The sequence below is a fragment of the Balaenoptera ricei genome, chromosome 4 (genome assembly GCF_028023285.1).
Source record: "Balaenoptera ricei isolate mBalRic1 chromosome 4, mBalRic1.hap2, whole genome shotgun sequence".
NCBI lineage: Eukaryota > Metazoa > Chordata > Mammalia > Artiodactyla > Balaenopteridae > Balaenoptera > Balaenoptera ricei.
Window position 1 is genome coordinate 16,196,096 of NC_082642.1, and position 19,514 is coordinate 16,215,609.

At 44.8% G+C, this 19,514-nt stretch overlaps 1 protein-coding gene across 6 annotated transcripts in view; it reads right to left on the reverse strand.

Moving 5' to 3' along the window:
• ZBTB38 (zinc finger and BTB domain containing 38) overlaps positions 1 to 19,514 on the reverse strand; it is a 117,314-nt gene that overhangs the window by 11,732 nt on the left and 86,068 nt on the right. The window contains exon 1 of one of the 6 annotated variants that reach the window (XM_059920199.1): positions 4,465 to 4,573. The exons of the other annotated variants lie outside the window; for them this stretch is intronic. The gene's annotated coding sequence lies outside the window, so the exon portion shown is untranslated. Of the gene's footprint in view, positions 1 to 4,464; positions 4,574 to 19,514 lie in introns of those variants that run through there. 6 annotated transcript variants of the gene reach the window in all.

The window sequence follows — 19,514 nt, forward strand, 5'->3', positions numbered from 1 at the left end:
GAGTAGCCCCCGCTCGCCGCCAACTAGAGAAAGCCCGCATGCAGCAACGAAGACCCAATGCAGCCAAAAATAAAATAAATTTTAAAAAATAAAAATAAAAAACAGGATACTTGAGAGAGAAAGGGGGTGCAACTAAAAACTATGCCAGGGCAACAGGTATACATTGGGACTGTACCCTGGGAAATGAGGATGAATGATCATCCTGTTTTCATATACATAAATATATAAACAAAATATATATCTCTATATAAATTAAATATAAAATTCTAAAGTTATAATTACATATATGTACATTTATATAAAGTATAATTTATAAATATGTAAATGCTTTTAAGAATTTTATAAATATATGATAAACGTACTTTATAATTATACTTCATATAAATGCCACTGGGAAATTCTACTTAATTAGCATATTTAGAATCTGCTGCTGCTTTTGTCTCCTGCCATATTCCAGCCTTATACAATACACATTCATCTCATGCAAAGGTGGGCCCTTAAATAAGATGCTTTTGATGATTAAAATGACTTTTCTTCACCTACTTTTAGAATTAACTAGTTTTAGAAAAGTAAAATAAATCTATGCTGATGGTAAAATATTCAAACAGTACAGAAGTGGATTAAGGTACAAGGCAGAAGCCCCCTTCCCCATGCCAGCCTCCTCAATACACCCACAGCACAGGGACTCCCTATACAGGTCCTTTTCTCATGACTCGGAAGGATTTCTACGCTCTGTCTGTATGACGCTTTAGAAGAAAAACTGTATTTCCTCTTGAGGTTCTTCTATCCTCGCCCCTAGCTCCTCTGCCGGGCAATTCCTATCATTCACTCATCTCAGATGACACCTCCTCTGGTCAGCCTCCTTCCTCACGAATTTCTAGTTTGGGGTTCCTACCTTTATAGTCGCATGTAATGTTGTGCGTCTGTCCACATTTCTATCTTTCCCTGTTTGCGCCTTGAGCGCAGGGACAACCTAGCTCATCTTGGTACCCTCTGCGGCTGTAGGGCGGGTACAACGCACTGTTGATGTTGACAGTGAGCAGAAACGCACTGGCTCCTCAGACCCCGAGCAGCAAATGGCTTAAATAACATATTGTGCTTAGAAAGCTTTCTGGTTTAAAGCTTTAAAAATTAGACCTAGGTGAACCCAAATTCTACTCTAGAGAAAGCAAAATTACCAGGAAAATAAAAATAAATTCCTGTTCTTTTTTTCCCCCCTAGTTTCCTTCTAACCTGGCGGTTCTCAAAGTATGTTTCATGGACCTCTGGGTCTCCCAAGACCCTATCGACAAGTTCTTGAGGTCAAAACTATTTTCATAGGGGCAGGACAGGAATAAAGACGCAGACGTAGAGAATGGACTTGAGGACACGGGGAGTGGGAAGGGTAAGCTGGGACAAAGTGAGAGAGTGGCATGGACATATATACACTACCAAATGTAAAATAGCTAGCTAGTGGGAAGCAGCCACATAGCACAGGGAGATCAGCTCGGTGCTTTGTGACCACCTAGAGGGGTGGGATAGGGAGGGTGGGAGGGAGACGCAAGAGGGAGGAGATATGGGGATATATGTATATGTATGGCGATTCACTTTGTTATAAAGCAGAAACTAACACACCATCGTAGAGCAATTATACTCCAATAAAGACGTTAAAAAAAAAACAAACGATCTTCATGACAACACTAAGATGTCATTCATCTTTTTTATCATGCTGACATGTGCATTAATGGTGCAAAAGCAAAGATGGGGAAAACTTCCGGCAACTTAGCAAACATCAAGCCAATAACACTTGGATTAAGGAGTAAAAATTATTCATTTTATTAAATCTTGACCCTTGACTATACGTCTTCTTACTGTTGTGCGATAAAATGGGAGGTACACATAAAACACTTCTGGTGCATACTGCCTTGAGAAAAAGTACTTGGGTGTTTCTTTGAGTTCTGAGTTGAACTAGACAATTTTCTTTTTCATGTAACACCATTTTTACTTGAAAAAAATGGTAAGACAAACCATGGCTATTCAAACACGGGTATTTGGGCAAACACTTCCCTGAAAATGAACTAAGTGAGTCTGTCCTTTCAAGTAAGTAGCCACTTTGTTGCCAGTAACAGAAGACTTTGAAGCAAGAACAGAATTTTGGAAAACCTGCATCTACCACAATGAGCTCAACACTCCTCAGTACACAATGATTTTTCTGATGATGTTGGTGGTGATGTAATGAAAGTGGTTTCTGGATACTGAGTAATGAATCTGGAAGATATGCATGGCTCAGTGAACCAACATTTTCCAAATGACCAATGCATATTGCCAAAAAAAATCATGCAGGGGCTAAAAGGTGTAAGAGAGAGCAGTGGATTTAAATGTAACAAAGTACAGAAAGTTCATTGATATGGATTCCATGTTGCAATTAACCTTTAAGAAATTCCCACTGGTAAGTTCTGGTGTAGTATCAAAGAATATCCACAATTAACTGAAAAGATTATTAAAAAACTTCTCCCTTTTCCAATTACCTAGTTGTGTGAGGCTGGATTTTCTTCGTATAACTCAACTAAAACAACACATTGCAGCTGAATCCAGAAGCAGATTTGAAAGTTCAACTGTCTTTCTCTGAAGTCAGATATTAAAGATACAGTGTACCCTTGAACAATACAGGTTTGAACCACTCAGATCCACACTAATTTTTTTCACTAAGTACATACTATAGTACTACACGATCCGCGATTGGCTGAACCCACAGATGCAGAACTGTGGATATGGAGGAGGGGAGACTGTGCAAATTTTCGACCACATGGAAGGTCTGTGTCCCTAACCCCTGTGTTGTTCAAGGGTCAAATGTATTTGCAAAAACATAAAACAATACCATTCTTCTCACTATATATAGATATAGATATATATATAGATAGATAGATAGATAGATATAAGATATTTTTCATGTGGACCATTTTTGAAGTCTTTATTGAATTTGTTACAATATTGCTTCTGTTTTTTATGTTTTGGATTTTTGGCCAAGAGGCATGTGGGATCTTAGTTCCCTGACCAGGGATCAGACCCACACCCCCTGCATTGGAAGGTGAAGTCTTAACCACTGGACCGCCAGGGAAGTCTCTCACTATATTTTTTGCTTTAGAAAATAGTTATTTTTAAAATACATCATTTTATCATGTAACTGGGTTTATCATAGTTAATTTTCATAAGTTAATAGTTTTTAAATTCTCATTTAAATTTTTGAATATGATAAATATTGATAGATATAATTCAGATAAACAAAAGCTCTTTGGGTCCTTAAAGATTTATAAGAGTGTAAGGGGGTCCTGGGAATAAAAAGTTTGAGAAACACTTCTCTAACCTATAAGACAATGCTCAAAATCATTTTTAAAGAAACTATTTAGAAATTATTTTACTCAATAAAATGAATCATATATAAGCCTAAAGGAACTAAAGACAAAATAAATGAAAGCGTGTTAAAATACAAAGCAGAAACACCCAGGAGACAGAAGGAAAAACCAAGGGATAGAGAAACACAGACAGACACACCTTACAGTCACACATATACACACCCTCTACAGCTGTGTTTAATTTTGCAAGCGTGAAGTGATTGCTATCTATCACTTGAGTTTGAGCAGGGCTGAAAAACAGGTGGACCAATTTGCCTAGTGTGGTCCTGCCACACTACACACTCAGGTGAAAATTGTTCCTTGATTTGCAGGGCTGCCGCCTATATTCTGTTTGCACAATCTATCATTGCTTGAATCCTTGCCTTCTGAGTCTCAAAGTTTAGCTTGGTCACAGCATTCCGTTTGCCCTTACAATTCTATCCATTCATCTACTAAATGAGCCCCTCCCCATTATATCCTGGATACTCATCCTGGGTTTGAACTTGAAATCAAAGGAAACAATTCTTGGCAATGATCCAACCAACAAATTCCAGTATTTCCACCTTAATTAAATCTTCCCTCCCCAAATTTGACAAGGCAATTTTACTGAAATACAGAGAAGTCAAAAAACTTAAAAATGATAGTTTCCATAAAAATTTTAACTCTCACAATGTCAACCAAAAGAAAAAAAAAAATTGAAAAACCTCAAGTTGTTTAACCAGTGTAACTATTATGTAGAACTTTACAGACCTTGTTAATAAAATCTGGTGTACTTTTATTAGCAAATCTTTAAGACATGACAGATGGAAGGTGAAGTAATCCTGTCCAGCCTGCATTCTTAGTGAGAATTCAAAGTCACTTACTCAAGGCCGCTCTCCAGGGCCAGACTGATTCCCACTTTTCTGTATCTTCTGATCAGAGAAAAAGCCAAGAGCCCTCTTGCAGCACCTTGGCCACTCAATTCCTAACGTACATAATAACGAAACTAAATCAACAGAGCAACTTTCTCCTCTTTCTGCTACAAGTCTTCTATAAAAAGACACTTAGAAATAAAACCCAACTGGAAAAGAACACACTGTATTAGGATACCGACCTGGAATCCTGCAAAAGTCAAACTCACAGTCCGTTCTGGGCCAGCGCGGGGCCCATACTGAAGTGGAATCTACTGCATGGATCTGCTATTCTCTGCAGAAAGTGTTCTGACAAAGGACACTGCTTCAGTGATCTGGCTCCACCATCCCACACACATCTTTGCAGTGCATTTTCTCATAGTCATGTTGGGTGGCTACGTCAGACCTCCTCACGTGACGGGGTGTTAGAAACACACGCATCAGATCTCGAAAACAGATTACAAAACAGTAGCCCTTTATAGAGTTCAGCGACGTCTAAGAAAAGGAAAATCCTCCTGATGTGCCTTCTAAATGCAGCCCAAAAGGAGCAGAGAAGAGCTGCATTTATCAGACTTTCACGCATTTAAGCTATCAGATTCAAGAAGGTGTAGTATAACAAAGGAGGTTTGTTTTTCATCTGAAATTCAGGTGGTTGGAAAGACTAACATCAGGAAGCTGCTAGAGTCCATCCAACAGAGAGGGGGACTGGCTTGAAACACCTTTACTGAATACATTATTTTGAATAGGTAAATGTTTGGTCTCCAGACTTGCAGTTGCATGCATATAGACTGTGAGAACGAGTATTATCAGATTCATGGGTGATGTAATGTGCCCAGTTAAATATTTCTGGTTGCTAGTTTGGAAAGATGAAAGGGGGAAAAGGTGCTTTGTTTCTTTTTTTCTTTTTGAAACACAGCAGTGTTTAGGGTAGCCCTTGGGGTCACCTCACCATCAAGCTTGCCTGGACACCTGCTTGCTTACGAAAGCTGGCAAACGGGCTTAGAGAGTCTATCTCTGAAGCCCTGAAGCGCTGCGTCCATTTCTTGTCTCCACCAAATTCCACTGACATTTAGAGATGCTAATGTGAAAAGGCATTTTAAATTTGAATGCTGTGGGAACTGAGTTACCAGAATGACCGGGACAAGGGGTCTTGTCCCCTGGAACTTCTCATTTTAGGGGTGAGCTTATCATCTAGAGTTGGTTTCAAAAGCCAAATACCATTTTCTTAAAGGGCCAGCTGATCGAATGGCCCTGTTCCTCTCAGTTGACCTCTACCTGTCAGGGAGGGTGGAGGGAAGAACTGTTGTACATTCTGGCTTCTGAACAACAATGAACCTCCTGCGAGTCACAAGATGGGTTATCCTAAAAAAGGACAGAGACCAACTGCTGCTTTGGTGTTAAACCACCTAAATCCACCTGCCATTGCATCCTTGTTCTCCACCCCCGGCTCCCCCTGTACCCCAGCTTTTGGGGGACTCCTGCAAGACAATGAATCACAGTTTGCATGGACTCTTTCTGGACAAATCAGAAATCGGGCAGAGAGGAGTGAACCAAGAAATGCACATGAAAAGCACCACACACAGTGCTTGGCACACAGCAGGGGTTCGATGAATGCAGGCGGGAATCAGCTTGAGAACTGACGGCGTCCTCCTCACCTGTGACTACGGAGAGAACTGCTTAGGCACACAGCGCGCAGGGCGGCCTTTCAACAGCACAAAGGAGATCCAAGTCAGGCCCTACTTAGAGCCCTTCAGTGGCCACCCCCAGATGTTAGGGTAGAATCCAGACCCCTCGCTGTGGCCTGCGAGGCCCTGCACTGCCCACGGGTCCCAGCCACTCTCCCCAGACTCACCGGCCCCTCTGCCCCGTGCTCTGTGCTCACACTCAGGCCTCCCTGGGCTGACTCCACCTTCCGACTCTCTCCTGGCCCTGCTTCCGGTCCTGCCCCGGGGCTGGCTCACTCATACTTCAGGCCCAGCTCAAATGTCAACCCAGAGGCCCACCCCATCTCTCTATTTGCTCCCGGCTTTACTTGCCCTCGCATCGCCTGGTTTATTTCCTTCACGCCACACAATTATCACAAGGTACTTGCCTGCCTGTTAACTGTCCACTGTACCTGCCAGAAAGTAAACTCCAGGAGGGAAAGGACCTTATTCGTCCCATTCACTGCTGTGTCTCCAGGCCACAGGGCACGGCAGGCACTCGGGAAATGTTTGAAAGCACAGAGACTCACCCTGATGAGAAAAGCGACCTGCACTCCTGGCCCCCCTTATCTGTTCTGCTTGTTTCTCGTGCACAGCACTCCTAACAACCCCAAACACTACGCAATGCGCTCATTATTCATTATCTGTCTGCCTGCTAGAACTTAAGCATCACGAGGGCAGCGATCTTTGATTTTCTGTACTGATGTATCTTAAGCATCTAGAACAGTGCCTGATACATCGCAGGCCCTCAGTAAATATTCATGTACTAAATGAACGATCTGTACTATAAACAGATACACGTTTGTGAATCAGCACTATAGACGGACAGGCACTGGAGTACTGCGAATGACAATTTTCATCTGTGTGAATTCCGCCCAATCAATTCTGAATAAAATTGCTTTCATCTGATACATTTCAGGTTGTAAAGCACTTCACATTAACTTAATCCCCTTCATAATCCTGCGAGGAAGGCACACAAGATGGAGATACTACTACGAACTCACAGGGTTAAATGAGTTAACAGAGTCGGTGCTCACCATATGGAAGCTGTTACTCTCATGCCCACAGTATAGATGTGGAAACTGAACCCAGAGAAGTGCCTCGCTTACAGCCGAGTTGTAATTTCTGAGGGCGGCACCGCGCCCAGCCGCCTGCACTCTGCTGCGTCAGGAGCGTACGCGCACACACAGAGCAGGAGGGGAGTCAGAACAGCTGACTCGCTGTCTCCGGCACAAAATGGCTCTGCACCAAGTTCAAGCTGCAGGCCGGTTGTACAGGATCCCCACTGCGGAAGCCCGCGGCCGGGAACAGGCCCAGGTGAGATTCAAGAGCTAAGGCCGTCGGCGGCAGCCTGCCTGGGTCCCATGCCGAGAAGTCACTGGGAAATGTTGCCTGACATGAAGCAGAATCTGCCAGAGGGGTCCCCAAAAAAGGGCAGCTGAGGATCAGAGTTCAGGCAAGCAGACCCCTGACCACGGGCGGCAGTTCCCGGGGCAACCTGAGCATAGCCAGATGATGGGCCGTGGGCTTGGGGCCCATCACGGCTGGCCGGGTGTACAGTAACGGGGAAAAAGGCATTTACAGGGTGCCAGCCGAACACGGAGTCAGTCACGGTGTTTGCCCCACAGCCCAGAATTTGCTAAACACCCAACGCCAAGGCCTTTACGCTATACTCACATGTTGCCAACTTAAAATCTTTAGTATTAAAAAAAAGTTGATTTTTAAAAGTTTGTTGCCAATTCAGTCCAAGCACTCGAGAGACAAAAGCCAAGGACGTGCGCTGCCAGGATTTACTAATCTGAAGCGAATGCATCAGGAAGATGAGTTTTCATTTTCATTTCATTTGGGTACTCACCCACCACGAGTACTTAGATTTACCCTTTCATTATGGGCCTGGGGATGATACGGCCTCAGGGATCACGAGGCTCATGCCGGGGACTTGTCAGGCAGGAGGAAGCATGAGACCAGTGGGGATGAAGCATCAGGGGAGCTCTAGAGGAAGAACATCTCCAGGGTGGGGCCAGCTTTGGGAGCGAGCCTTCTCCATGACAGAGAAAAGAGTCTCCTGGCCGACACGGAGCTGAGGCATGGCCAGTGAGGCTCATTAAGACCCTAAGCCCCAATTCCAGTATCTTTACTAAGGCATATAAGGTCCTCTGTGATTTGACCTCATTTCCTGCCACTCCAACCCACACCAGCCTCCTTTCTGTTCCTTGAATGTGTGAGGATCTTCCCACCTCAGGGCCTTTGCACATGCCGCTTCTGAAGCCAAGAATGCCTTTGCAGCAGCCTATCCGGATCTCTATCCAACAATCCCTTCCCCCTCAATCAGGTGCATCTGTCCTATACTCTCAGCATACTCTTCTTTCACAGTACTTACTACTATTGTAATTAAGTATTATTTGACAAATGTGTGCTTTACCACAAGAGTATAAATTCTGTGAGGGCTGTGAGACTGTTTACCACAGTCTCCCCTAGCTCCCAGTACCACACGTGGCACATAACAGTGCTGATAAACCTTTATGAAATAAATGCAAAAACAAAAACCACCCAAACAGTAAGCTCTCTAGAGCCCACCATACCTGGCACTATTACCAAGCTTTCTGGATCCAGCATTAGGTCAACGCGAACTGCCCTACTATTTGTCACCTATGCTAAAAGGGAGAAACACCTTTGTTGAACATTAAAAAAATCAAAAAGGCTGTTCTGACATTGTAAAAGGAAAAAAGAAAAAACAACCACACACACACACACACACACACCCCAACTCTGCTGGCCTGAAGCTGAGCTGGATAAGACAAGCCAGGGCCATCCACTGCTACAAAGTATTTACTGCTCACACAAGTTAAAACAATGAAACACAGCTTTGAAACACTGCAATTGCTTACTATTATTGCTTTGGCTCTAAGACAGGAAAAGAACACTCCTTTAAGCTCTAATGATATGCTTTGTTCTGTTAAAGACAAAACAACAGGCCCAAAATGGAGTTGCTTATGCTAAGCCCCATGTCACCAAACGGAAACTTAACTTAAAGTTTTGGCTCTTCCTGCAAAACAATCCTAAACTAGGTATCAGCTTAAATCAGGAATAGACTGATCGGCACGAGTTAGGTAATCTGCCTGACAACCCCCGTCATCCCCTATAAGGAAAGGAACCTTGCAATAATCAACCCACCTTTTTGCCTAGTATAATTTCCTTGTTCTGTTCCCTTCTTCCAATAAAATCTGTCACCTTGTATAGCTCTTTGCAGCTCCATTCTATCTGCTAGACTGCATGCTGCCTGACTCATGAATCACTAAATAAAGCCAGTAAGATCTTTAAAATGTACTCAGTTGAATTTTGTTCTTTCGCCTTTAAGCTCCAGGGATTTGGCCTTTTGTCTACTGAGTGCTTGGACTGAATTAGCAACAAACTTTAAAAAAGTTAACTGTTTTTTTAAATACTAAAAATTTAAAGTTGTCAACATGTGGGTATAGCATAAGGCCCTGGGGTTGGGTGTTTGTAAGGACCCTGCTTCTGTATCTGTCCTCCCTTCAAGCACTCCCAGAGGTGTCCACTCTCTGTAACCACTTTTCAGTTCCTTCCAGTGTTTCCCTCACTCAGCCTCCTCTCATGAGAAGCTGATCTGGAGAAGGTTCTGGGCTAAGTGAAGCACAGCTGGGCTTGTGGCCTGCTTCTGGGTCCCCAAACTGTGGATGCTTGTGCTTCCTGGTACACCGGTCTGTGACCCACTCCAAAGGCATACACAAGCCCTCTTCCCCCATCAGGCAACCAACAGTAAGATGGAAAAGGCATTGTAATGTGAGCTTATAATGGTGGGTCTCAGCGGAGCCGCACCTCAGGCTCACCTGTGGAACCTCAAGAAGAATATGCGCCAGGTGACACTGTTGACACTGAATCAGTTTCGGGAACAGGGTCTGGGCAGGCAGGCTTGTTGCATCCTGCTGAAAATTACCCAGGTATGTTATGCTCACGAGCTGGTCCACGACTTCTAATTACACTTTGAAGAATCAGGTCACTGTGTCCCCTGCTCGTGTTGGAGCCCCTCTGGGCAGCCTTCCTGAGGACTGCTTTAAAGTGACATCGACAACCCGCCACAAATGCGCCAACATCCCCAACTCGACGCATTCTGTGAAGGAGGAAGTTCACCTAAATATGCCAGCCACGTGCCATGCCCGCAACACCAGACGAGCGCATCCCTGTGCCCGGTACTGTTCTACACACTCCGTACACACCATCCCGAAAAAATCTCACAGCAACCTTATTCTGCAGATGAGAAAACGGAGACTCAGAGAGACCGTGCAACTCGACCAAGGTTATTTAGCCAGTGAGTGGTAGAGCTGGGATTAAAATCTGGTTAGGGTGACCCCAAAACCACACTCCTCACTGCAGATTCAGGAGCACCAAGAAAGAAAGCACTTAGCTTTTCCAGCTCTTTCTTGGTGTCAAAGGCTCCTATGCTCATGACCCCAGCCTACCTACCAGTGTGTGAGCGCTTTGGCAATCGGTAGCCTGGACTTGAGCAGGGCTGCCATGTGCAGGGGGACAGGTCATGTCCTGCGGTACATTGTGAGGGTAAAGGGCGGGGCTGAGAGCCAGTATGCACTCTGCTCGGCCAGGCATGTACCCTGGTGAGGGCTGCATCCCCCTGCCAGGAGAAGCCATTTCCCTGATATGCACAAAGACTCCATATGGACCACCAGATGGCCCTGGGGTGAACACTTCAGGGAAATTCAGAATTTTCCATAAATTTCTACTTTTATTTTCTCAAGAAAAGTAAACTTCAAAGCAATAGCTGGCACTCATAAATATTATCATTTTGATCCACTTCCATTTCAAGGTAATATTTATCAAATGCCTTACCACCCACCAGTTACTGAGTGTAACACAGGGGCTACCACGAGAAGTGGGCACAGAAGGGGCGGAGGGGGGAGATTAAAGCTACTGAACTAAGAGAGCTGAGGGACCCCAGAGCACTGTATTAGTCCACTCCTGAAACAGGGCTCTCCTGAAGGATAATCTGGGACAAGGCAGCCAATGTCCAGTCTGGCACCATGGCTAAGAGCCTGAACTCTGGTGTCAAGTGGCTCTCGTCACATTCTGGCTGTGACCTTGGGCAAGTTTCTTAAACTCTGCACCTCAGCTTCTTCATCTGCAAAATGGAGCTAATAATAGAATCTACCAGGTTAATGTGAGGATTAAATGATAATACCTATAAAGTGCTTGGCTTAATGTCTGACACGAAATCAAGCTTAATAAACATTCGCTATTATGAGTATTACTATTACCAATTAATTATTATTAGTGGTAAATGTCAGCAGGAGCAAGTATTACCAAGTCTTGGCCCCCAGGCCCCAAATCTAGGGAATGTGAAATTCCTCAATGGCAGGGACAAGTATTCTATTTCACTGTGCGCCCAGGGTTCCCCAGTCCCCACCCCAGTGTTTAATACCCCAGAGGGGCTCATTAACTAATCATTCTTCTTTAATGCAGAGAGCAGTTATTACATCTGAGCCTTAGCTCATAGGTGGGCATTTAGTTACCAGTATCATTGAAATGATTTTCTTTTTTTAGTTGCATCATTTGTTAGCATTTCTTCTAAGCCTATGGAAGAAGGCATTAAAATTTTAAGTAAAAATTATTCATGTTGGCTATTTGCAATTTATTAGCAATTCCAGTAAAAAGCTTGATAGAAAGGAAACTAAAATAATGTTTAAGACAAATACTTAAATCATCTATACATTTCCAGTCTGTGCACTTGTCCTTTTAAGTCAGAAGGTCACTCAAATTTGGCTATGTAAACACGGCCAGGTGCTGGCCGTTTATGGGGTCACGTTCCTATTTTAGATGGCGATATTCTTTTATTTCATAAGAAAGCCTCCCCTGGGGCTTCCCTGGTGGCACAGTGGTTAAGAATCCGCCTGCCAATGCAGGGAACACGGGTTCGAGCCCTGGTCCGGGAAGATCCCACATGCCGTGGAGCAACTAGGCCCGTGTGCCACAACTGCTGAGCCTGCGCTCTAGAGCCCGGGAGCCACAACTCCTGAAGCCCACGTGCCTAGAGCCCATGCTCTGCAACAAGAGAAGCCACAGCAATGAGAAGCTCACGCACCACAATGAAGAGTAGCCCCCACTCGCCACAACTAGAGAAAGCCCGCGCTCAGCAACAAAGCCCCAATGCAGACATAAATAAATTTAAAAAAAAAAAAAAAAAAAAAGAAAGCCTCCCCTGTGTTCTGCTTCATCACCTCTCCTGTCTCTTTAGACTCCTGGCAGACCACATTTGCTCCTTTGCCCTCACACCAAGGAGGTTTTGCGGGGATAAAGTCTTGAGACCTCCTCTCTCTTATTTTAAACTAGGGACCTAATAATATGTCAGTTTGGTTATGATTTATTTTAGAGAACATTTTGATGTTTCAGTATTTTGATTTAAAAGTCTTTATAGTTTATGCCTCAGTTTAATGGATTCATTAGGTTGTGGCTTATTCAGTAAAAAAATTTTTTTAAATTTGGGTTCAGTCTGGGGTTTTGCACATTTATGTGCTGATTTTGGATTCTGGTTCAAGCTTCCACTGAAGTCCCTGATTAAAAGTTTTGACAACTGTCAGAGGTAGTCAGTTGTTCCAAGCTTTCCCCTTCCTGTTCCCGGGGGCCGTCCTTTCTCCTCCTGTGGAGATATCTTTATCCTCAGAGGGTAGAGCAGGGCCCCTGCTTACATACCCCTGGGTTCAAACTCCAGCTCTGCCACTTAGTAGCTGTATGAATTTGAACAAGTTAATTAGCATCTCAAGACTTGTTTTTTTTAAATCTATAAAATGGATATAATAGTGCAACTTAATTCTTAATAGGATTAGAAGAGACAGTCCAGATAAAACCTAGTATCTCATTCTATTGCTCTTTTTCGCCCTGATCATTTCCCATGAAAATTCCAGAAAACAAAACAATTCCTACAACCCTTTTCTCTGGCCCACCTCATTATGATAATAGCAACCAATTTAACGCTTGTTGGTTGAAAGGGTGTTGGAAGCAGGGTAAGTGGGTATTTCCCTGGGGCTGAAGTGGCAAGATGAGTGGCCTGGAGTGTCCCCGTCTTCCAGGGAGCCCAAGCAACTTAGCTCTGGGCAGGCTGGACGGTCAGGAGCTATGGGGCTCAGGCCAGGCTGACGCCCAAAGAAGGGAAGTTAGAAGAACATAATTATGGAAGGTAAGTGCAAAAATAAATATTTAGCAGAATAAGGGACTGTGGGGTAATTCACTAAGCATTCCTATACTAAGGTCTTGGGAGCATATGTTAATAGGGGTACGGTAATGTCATTGAAAGAACAAATAACTCACTTTTAAAGAACAGGTACATGCATCACGATGTAATATAATATCAATAGAGCCAATAACTGTGTATGAACAAATGCAAAATCAGTGACTCTATTATCTTGGGGAGCCCTGCATGCCTTTACACATATTCCCCCAACCCCCTACCAACCCCACTGTGAAGGATAAGCAGAGAAGAAGAGGCTGGGGTTCTGAACATCCAGAGAGAGCTTCTACCCTCGAGTGGCCTCTCTAGGGCCACAGGTTGCTCTTTCCAGTCTGATAAAGGCACTGAGCAAGACTGCCCTCGACCGTCATCTTAGCCCTGGATAAGATTATTACTCAGTTTCTTCCCACACAGAAATAGCAGGAACATGGATGTGGCTAGCCTCACCAGTATGAGGAGACAGGGTGGGGGAAGGCAAAGCATTTTTCAGCCCGAGTGCTCTGTTCCCTTCACACCTTCAATCTGTTCCATCCTCACCTCTTGGGGAAGGGGGCCTTGAAGTACCATAAGGTAAGTTATATGCTCTGAGTGGCAATCAATACCAGCAAGAAGGAGAGGGGGCAGGGCAGAGTCCTAGACCAGGAGAGGTGCGGCCGGATGCAGGATACAGGGGGAAGGAGGCCAGAGGGGAAGCGGCTCGGGGCTCCCTCTTGAGGCGGCCTCTGTACTGATGCCCCCTGTCCCCCGCCCCGGAAACAGGACCCTGGCCGTACAGTACCACAACTCTGGGAAGGTCCGGCTCACTGTGTCACTGAGCCTGTCCACTCTGCTCTCCCAGGTGTCATGGGCATAATAATAGGGTTAGAGTCATAAAAGTAAACTCCCCAAGGCAGATCCTACCTTTGAAAGCAGGCAGCCTGTCCTCAAAACATGATCCCTAGACAGAGCCTTTCCCAGGCAGCAACTCTTTCAGGATTGTGTCCTGAGGTTCCTTTACATTTGGTGACGAGAGTCCATTCCCAGTTCACAGTACCATGTCCACAAGATGGTGCTGAGTTCACACAAAGAGATGCTCTTGGGTCTTGAGTAACTGGGAATCTAGTCCCCCAAACCTTTCTCAAAATGGCAGATGAGGGAGCCTCCCTTCAAAATAAACAGACCTTGGGTGTTTTAGATAACAAAAAGCAAAGGGAGCAAGCTTCTTCGTGGAGCGCGCCTTCCAACTCCTTCTTAATTTGCCACAGATGGATTCTAGAGATCCTGCAGACCAGGGGTGAGGACCACTCCACCCAGTGTGGGAATTTCCTCCTCAGGGGAGCAGTCCTCACGGGGGGCCCTCAACTGTAAACTCTGTCACGCGACAGCCCTTGGAAGGTTTGCATGTCCCTTTCCCGGGCTAAGCATCTCCCATTCCTTTGCTATGCCCTAGCAAAGACAGTTTTATAAGATGAGGAACTTTAGATTGTTTAGTCCAACCCTCTCATCTTAGATATGAGAAAATGGAGGGACGGAGAAGTAGAATGACTTGCCTAAGGTCTCATGGTGTGACCAAAACAGGTTTCTACACTTCTGGCTCCGCACGCCTTACAATGCACCATACTCCTCAACTGGCAGCTGCTGGGACCCGCTCACTGACAGCAGGACTTCAGAAAGTACCTGACCTCCCTAAGCCTCAGTCTCTTCACATATAAAATGGAGCAAATCCTACACACCTCCTGGGGTGCTGGGGGGATTCAATGGGTACAGGAACACCCATTCAGTGCTAGTGCACAGCAAATAGTACGTGCACGATAACTGATTTTATTTATAATATACAGCATTTTTTTTTTTGGCATGGAGTTCTTCTTTCTGTTCTCGTGTTCTTCTCCCTCTTTGGCTTCCCAACTTCCAAGACTGAATTTTTTTAACTGATACTCAAAAACTCACTCATTCTGGTCAAATTTAATGGTGTTCACTTGGTCCCTTACCTCTAATCTGTGGGAATATTTTAGAACAATTCCATCTTAAAATATACCTACTGATTCCTTAAAAATGATATGCTGACTCCTGCTCCAGAAACTTTCAGGTAAGTTTAGGGTGGTGATGTCTGTGACAAAAAAGCTGTTTCCTATGTTCTCCTCTGGAGAGTGGCAGAATGTGATTCAAGATCAGAAGTGTTATACTGATGACGACTTAGAAAATATTCTTCAATCTATTAGAATAAAAAAGATAAAGCCTCAGCTTCTTCTTTAAAGAGGAAGGAGGTTGAAGCCACACAGTCACGAAGTCACCTTGACCCTGTGAAGAGAAACTCTGGTGTCTTAATACACTAATATGTTTGGAATGGAGACGCTAGGACCTCAGGGTAGGTGAGCTTTTGCTCTGAGACCCAGAAAACCTCAGAGTTGCTGGGGGTGAAATTGCTGGGAATAACCTACGAGTAAAAGAACAAGACATCAAGCCCCTGGAGCTGATCTGTGGTCCCTGGGTTGGTCCTTGGTTACAGGTGACCCAACGCAAAACCCTGACCATTACATTCTCTCAGCTCCATTGTATCAATAAGCACAGCAAGACTAATTTCCAAACATCCTTCTCCTTCCACATTCTCCCTAACTAGCCTGGGCCACTTGTTTTTTCCCATCCCAGCATCCTCAGACCCTGCCGCACTGGGGAATTCAGCCAGCCTGCAACTGTTCCAGTGCCCATATCCGCTCACCCAGAAAAACACTGCCTTCCCCGTCCTGACTGTTCCCAAACGCCAACTTTCTGGACCCAAACGCAGCACAAAGACAAGAACTCCTCGCCTTAGTCCTGTTTAGCCCTATACCATTTACAAATCACTTCCATACACACCATCTCCTCTCCTTTCTCATAACACCCCTGTGGGCTGTGAAATAATATTTCCATTTCAAAGATGAAGATGCTAAAGCTCAGAAAAGTTAAGCCAAAATCCCAACACCACATGGCTTGTAACTGGCAAGGTTGGGTTTTCAACCCTGATCTTGTGACTCTGGGTCACAAATTCCTTCTAGCACACTTAAAAGGAAGACTATATTTATGTGATTCCAAATGTTAGTAAATATAAACCACCATCTCATTTATGATTGATATGTTTAGTGGTTGTGTATTTTTTATGCCAAATTCAGCATCGAATGTGTACTTGCCACTCAAAAAACTACACATTAGCTATTTTTACCAATAAAACCAGTTTTTCCTGATCAGTCGATATACCAGACATACTGCTGACCAAGTGGTCACCTACACGTTCTACTTCATATTCTCTGCCATTTTGCATGACCTGACCACACAGCATCTTGTTTAATTCATTCGGTAAAGTGGGAATGATACCTGAGATGATTATCATGATAGTTAAACGAGGCAATGACTATAGAGACCTCAGCTAGCAAGTGTTCACTTAATGGAATTACATACTGCTACCACCACCACTACTGCTACAACTGCATTACATTCATTAAAACCAAGTAGTTAAAAAAAAAAAAAAAAAACCAAGTAGTTTTGTTTGCTAAAAAGTGCCTGATGAACCATAAGGCAGCGTGGATACAATGATTCAGAGAAACAGAAGAATGATTTTGTCCCCTCGGCCTTTTTTAATCCTTTCTTTCTTTCCCTTTTCAGCAGCCTCCTGGAGCCCACAGTCCGATGGAGGAGACAAGACATGCAGACAAATAGCTCCTCCATGATGACAGCAGTGCTCTAGTGAGCATGACCAGGGGTCTGGAGCAGGCAGCCTTAAGTTGGGTTTGCGGAAGGCGAGTCAGGGAGGGTGAGGTGGAACCGAGTCTTGAGAGACATGGAGCATTATTTTGGAATCCAAGAGGGAAAAAGGCATTCTATTCTAGGGAAAGGTCGAGCAAAGGCAAAGAAGCAGGAAATGGAATGACGCATTTGGGGAAGGGCAAGGAGGTGGGATGTCTGTGGCATGGGGTGTGGGCAGGGCCGGGTGGGAGATGGAGAGAGAGAGACTGGCAGGGACCCAGTCGTGAAGAAAGCATCGACTTTGGACTCGATCCTCTAGCCCAGTAGTTCTCAACCCTTACCTGCATATTGGAATCACCTATGGGAACCTGAAAACATACCAACAGTCAGGCTCCAACTCGAGATTCTGATTTGTTTGGTCTTGGGTGGATGCTAGGTATTGGGATTAAAAAGAAAAAAGAAAAAAAACTCTCCAGGTGATTCTAACGTGCAGCCTGGACAACGGTGAGTCATTTACGAGATTTGAAGCAAGAATCATGTGACACGTTTGCAGACAGGTCATTCTGGGAACAGTCTGATGAGAAGGATGTCTGGAGGGGATCTGGAAAGAAGGTAAGGAGACAGGTGGGGATGACAAGGAGAGAAAGAAGTGAAAGCGATCTGGATGGAAGCATCAACTAGTTGGACATTGGAGGAGAAAGAAAGAGGGGAGAATGAAGGTTGACACACCAGTTCTGTTGCCCGCATGTGCTATTAACAGGCAGGGAACCGGACCAAAGAGCTGGTTTGGAAGGAGGAGAACGAGTCTGTGCTCCCTCTGAGGAGCCCGTGGAAGACGCAGCTGGCGCTCTCCACCAACCGGCCTCCACGACGGGCCGTGATGCTGAAAGGAAGCTGGGGTGGAGATTCACTGGTGCTGTGCACTGACACATCGGAGGTCGCTGCACACACAAGCGTGGCTAATGCCCAAGGAAAGCGGCTAAAAAGGAAATAGGGCAAAAGAAGGAACTTGAGGACTACCAATACTGAGAGGGTAAATGGATCTATCAGAATCACCTGGAGGCTCTTACTAAAAATTCAGTTTCTTGGTGCCACCCCAGACTGACTGCATCAGAACAGCCACAGGGTAAGACCCCAGGAACTGATTTTTCACAAGTTCCCAGGCACTTCCGAATCAATGCTAGGCTTGACACTGTATCCGTTTCCAAACACTGCCGTAACAAACTACCACAAACTTGGGGACTTAACACAACAGAAATTTATTCTCTCACAGTTCTGGAGGCCCGAGGTCCAAAATCAAGGTGTTGGCAGGGCTGAGCTCTCTCTGAAGGCTCCAGGGGGGAGAGTCTTTCCTTGACTCTTCCAGCTTATGATGGTTCCAGGGTTCCTTGGCTTGCGACTGCATAACTCCAATCTCTACCTTCATCTTCACATGGCCCTATCCTCTTTATGTGTCCCTCTTCTGTGTATCACTTATAAGGACACTTGTCATTGGATTCAGGGCCCACCTGATAACCCAGGATGAACTCATCTCAAGAGCCTTAAAAAATTTCCATCTGCAAAGATGGAAAAAAGGAAATTTTCCTTTTTTTGGAAAAAAAGGTCACGTTCACAGCTTTGGGGATTTAGACATAGCTTTGGGGATTTAGACATATCTTCCAGGGGGCTACCAGACACCACAGCAATAACTCATCTGGGTGCATGGGAGAGGGGACTGGGGGCCAGATCTCCAAGCTAAGTTCCCCAACAGTGGCAGGAAGAGGTGGAAGAAAAAAAGAGAGAGCCATTTCAGGAACTGCTAAGTATACAGCTCCACTTCCGAGTCTCATGTAGCCCTAAGGACCCCAGGCCACTAAGTGTCCAGTGCCTCAGGCCATCTGAAAGTACAGTACAGAAAGGAAAAAGAATCACCACAGTCATGAATTAACAAAATGCTAGACCACATTACCCTCAAAATACAGGCGAGAGCTTTGAGGGGCTGAAAAGGCTTTTAGTTAATTCACTTTCTAAACTAAATGAATTTGATATGAAGCTAGGATTTCATCTCTAAGGTCCTGTGGCCATTTTCTCCTCACCACCTTGGTAGCTTCCAGTCCAAACAATAAGCCACCATGGCAGCATGGGATCGGTTATTTCTACTTTTCAAAATGTTTCTTAGGAGCAGGCAATACTCTCGGTCACCAACATTAAAAAAACATGCAGCTACACCTCCCTTCTCATCACCTACCAGGGTCCCAAAATCTTCACTGAGACTGGCTTGCCCCTCATTTTTACACCGATACATGTTCTACCTTTAAGTTCTACATTTTTACTATTTGTGTCGGCTCCCTGATGCACAAAGGTTGTCTGTCCTCTAACATAGGAATTTCCCTTCTTGGCAACAGGGTTTGCATGGCCAGAAGGTCAATGGGGTGGGGGCTAGGAATCAGGTACTCTGTTGAGGTTAAAGTCACAGCCAGGGGACCGAAGCCTTCAGAATCAGATTCTTAGTGTGGTCAAAACCACCCCATCATACATCCCTACCGTATAATGTAAAAGGCACATCCCTCCCCAGCGTCCACCCCTGAGACCGTCCCAAAGTACCCCGCCTAGTTAGCAA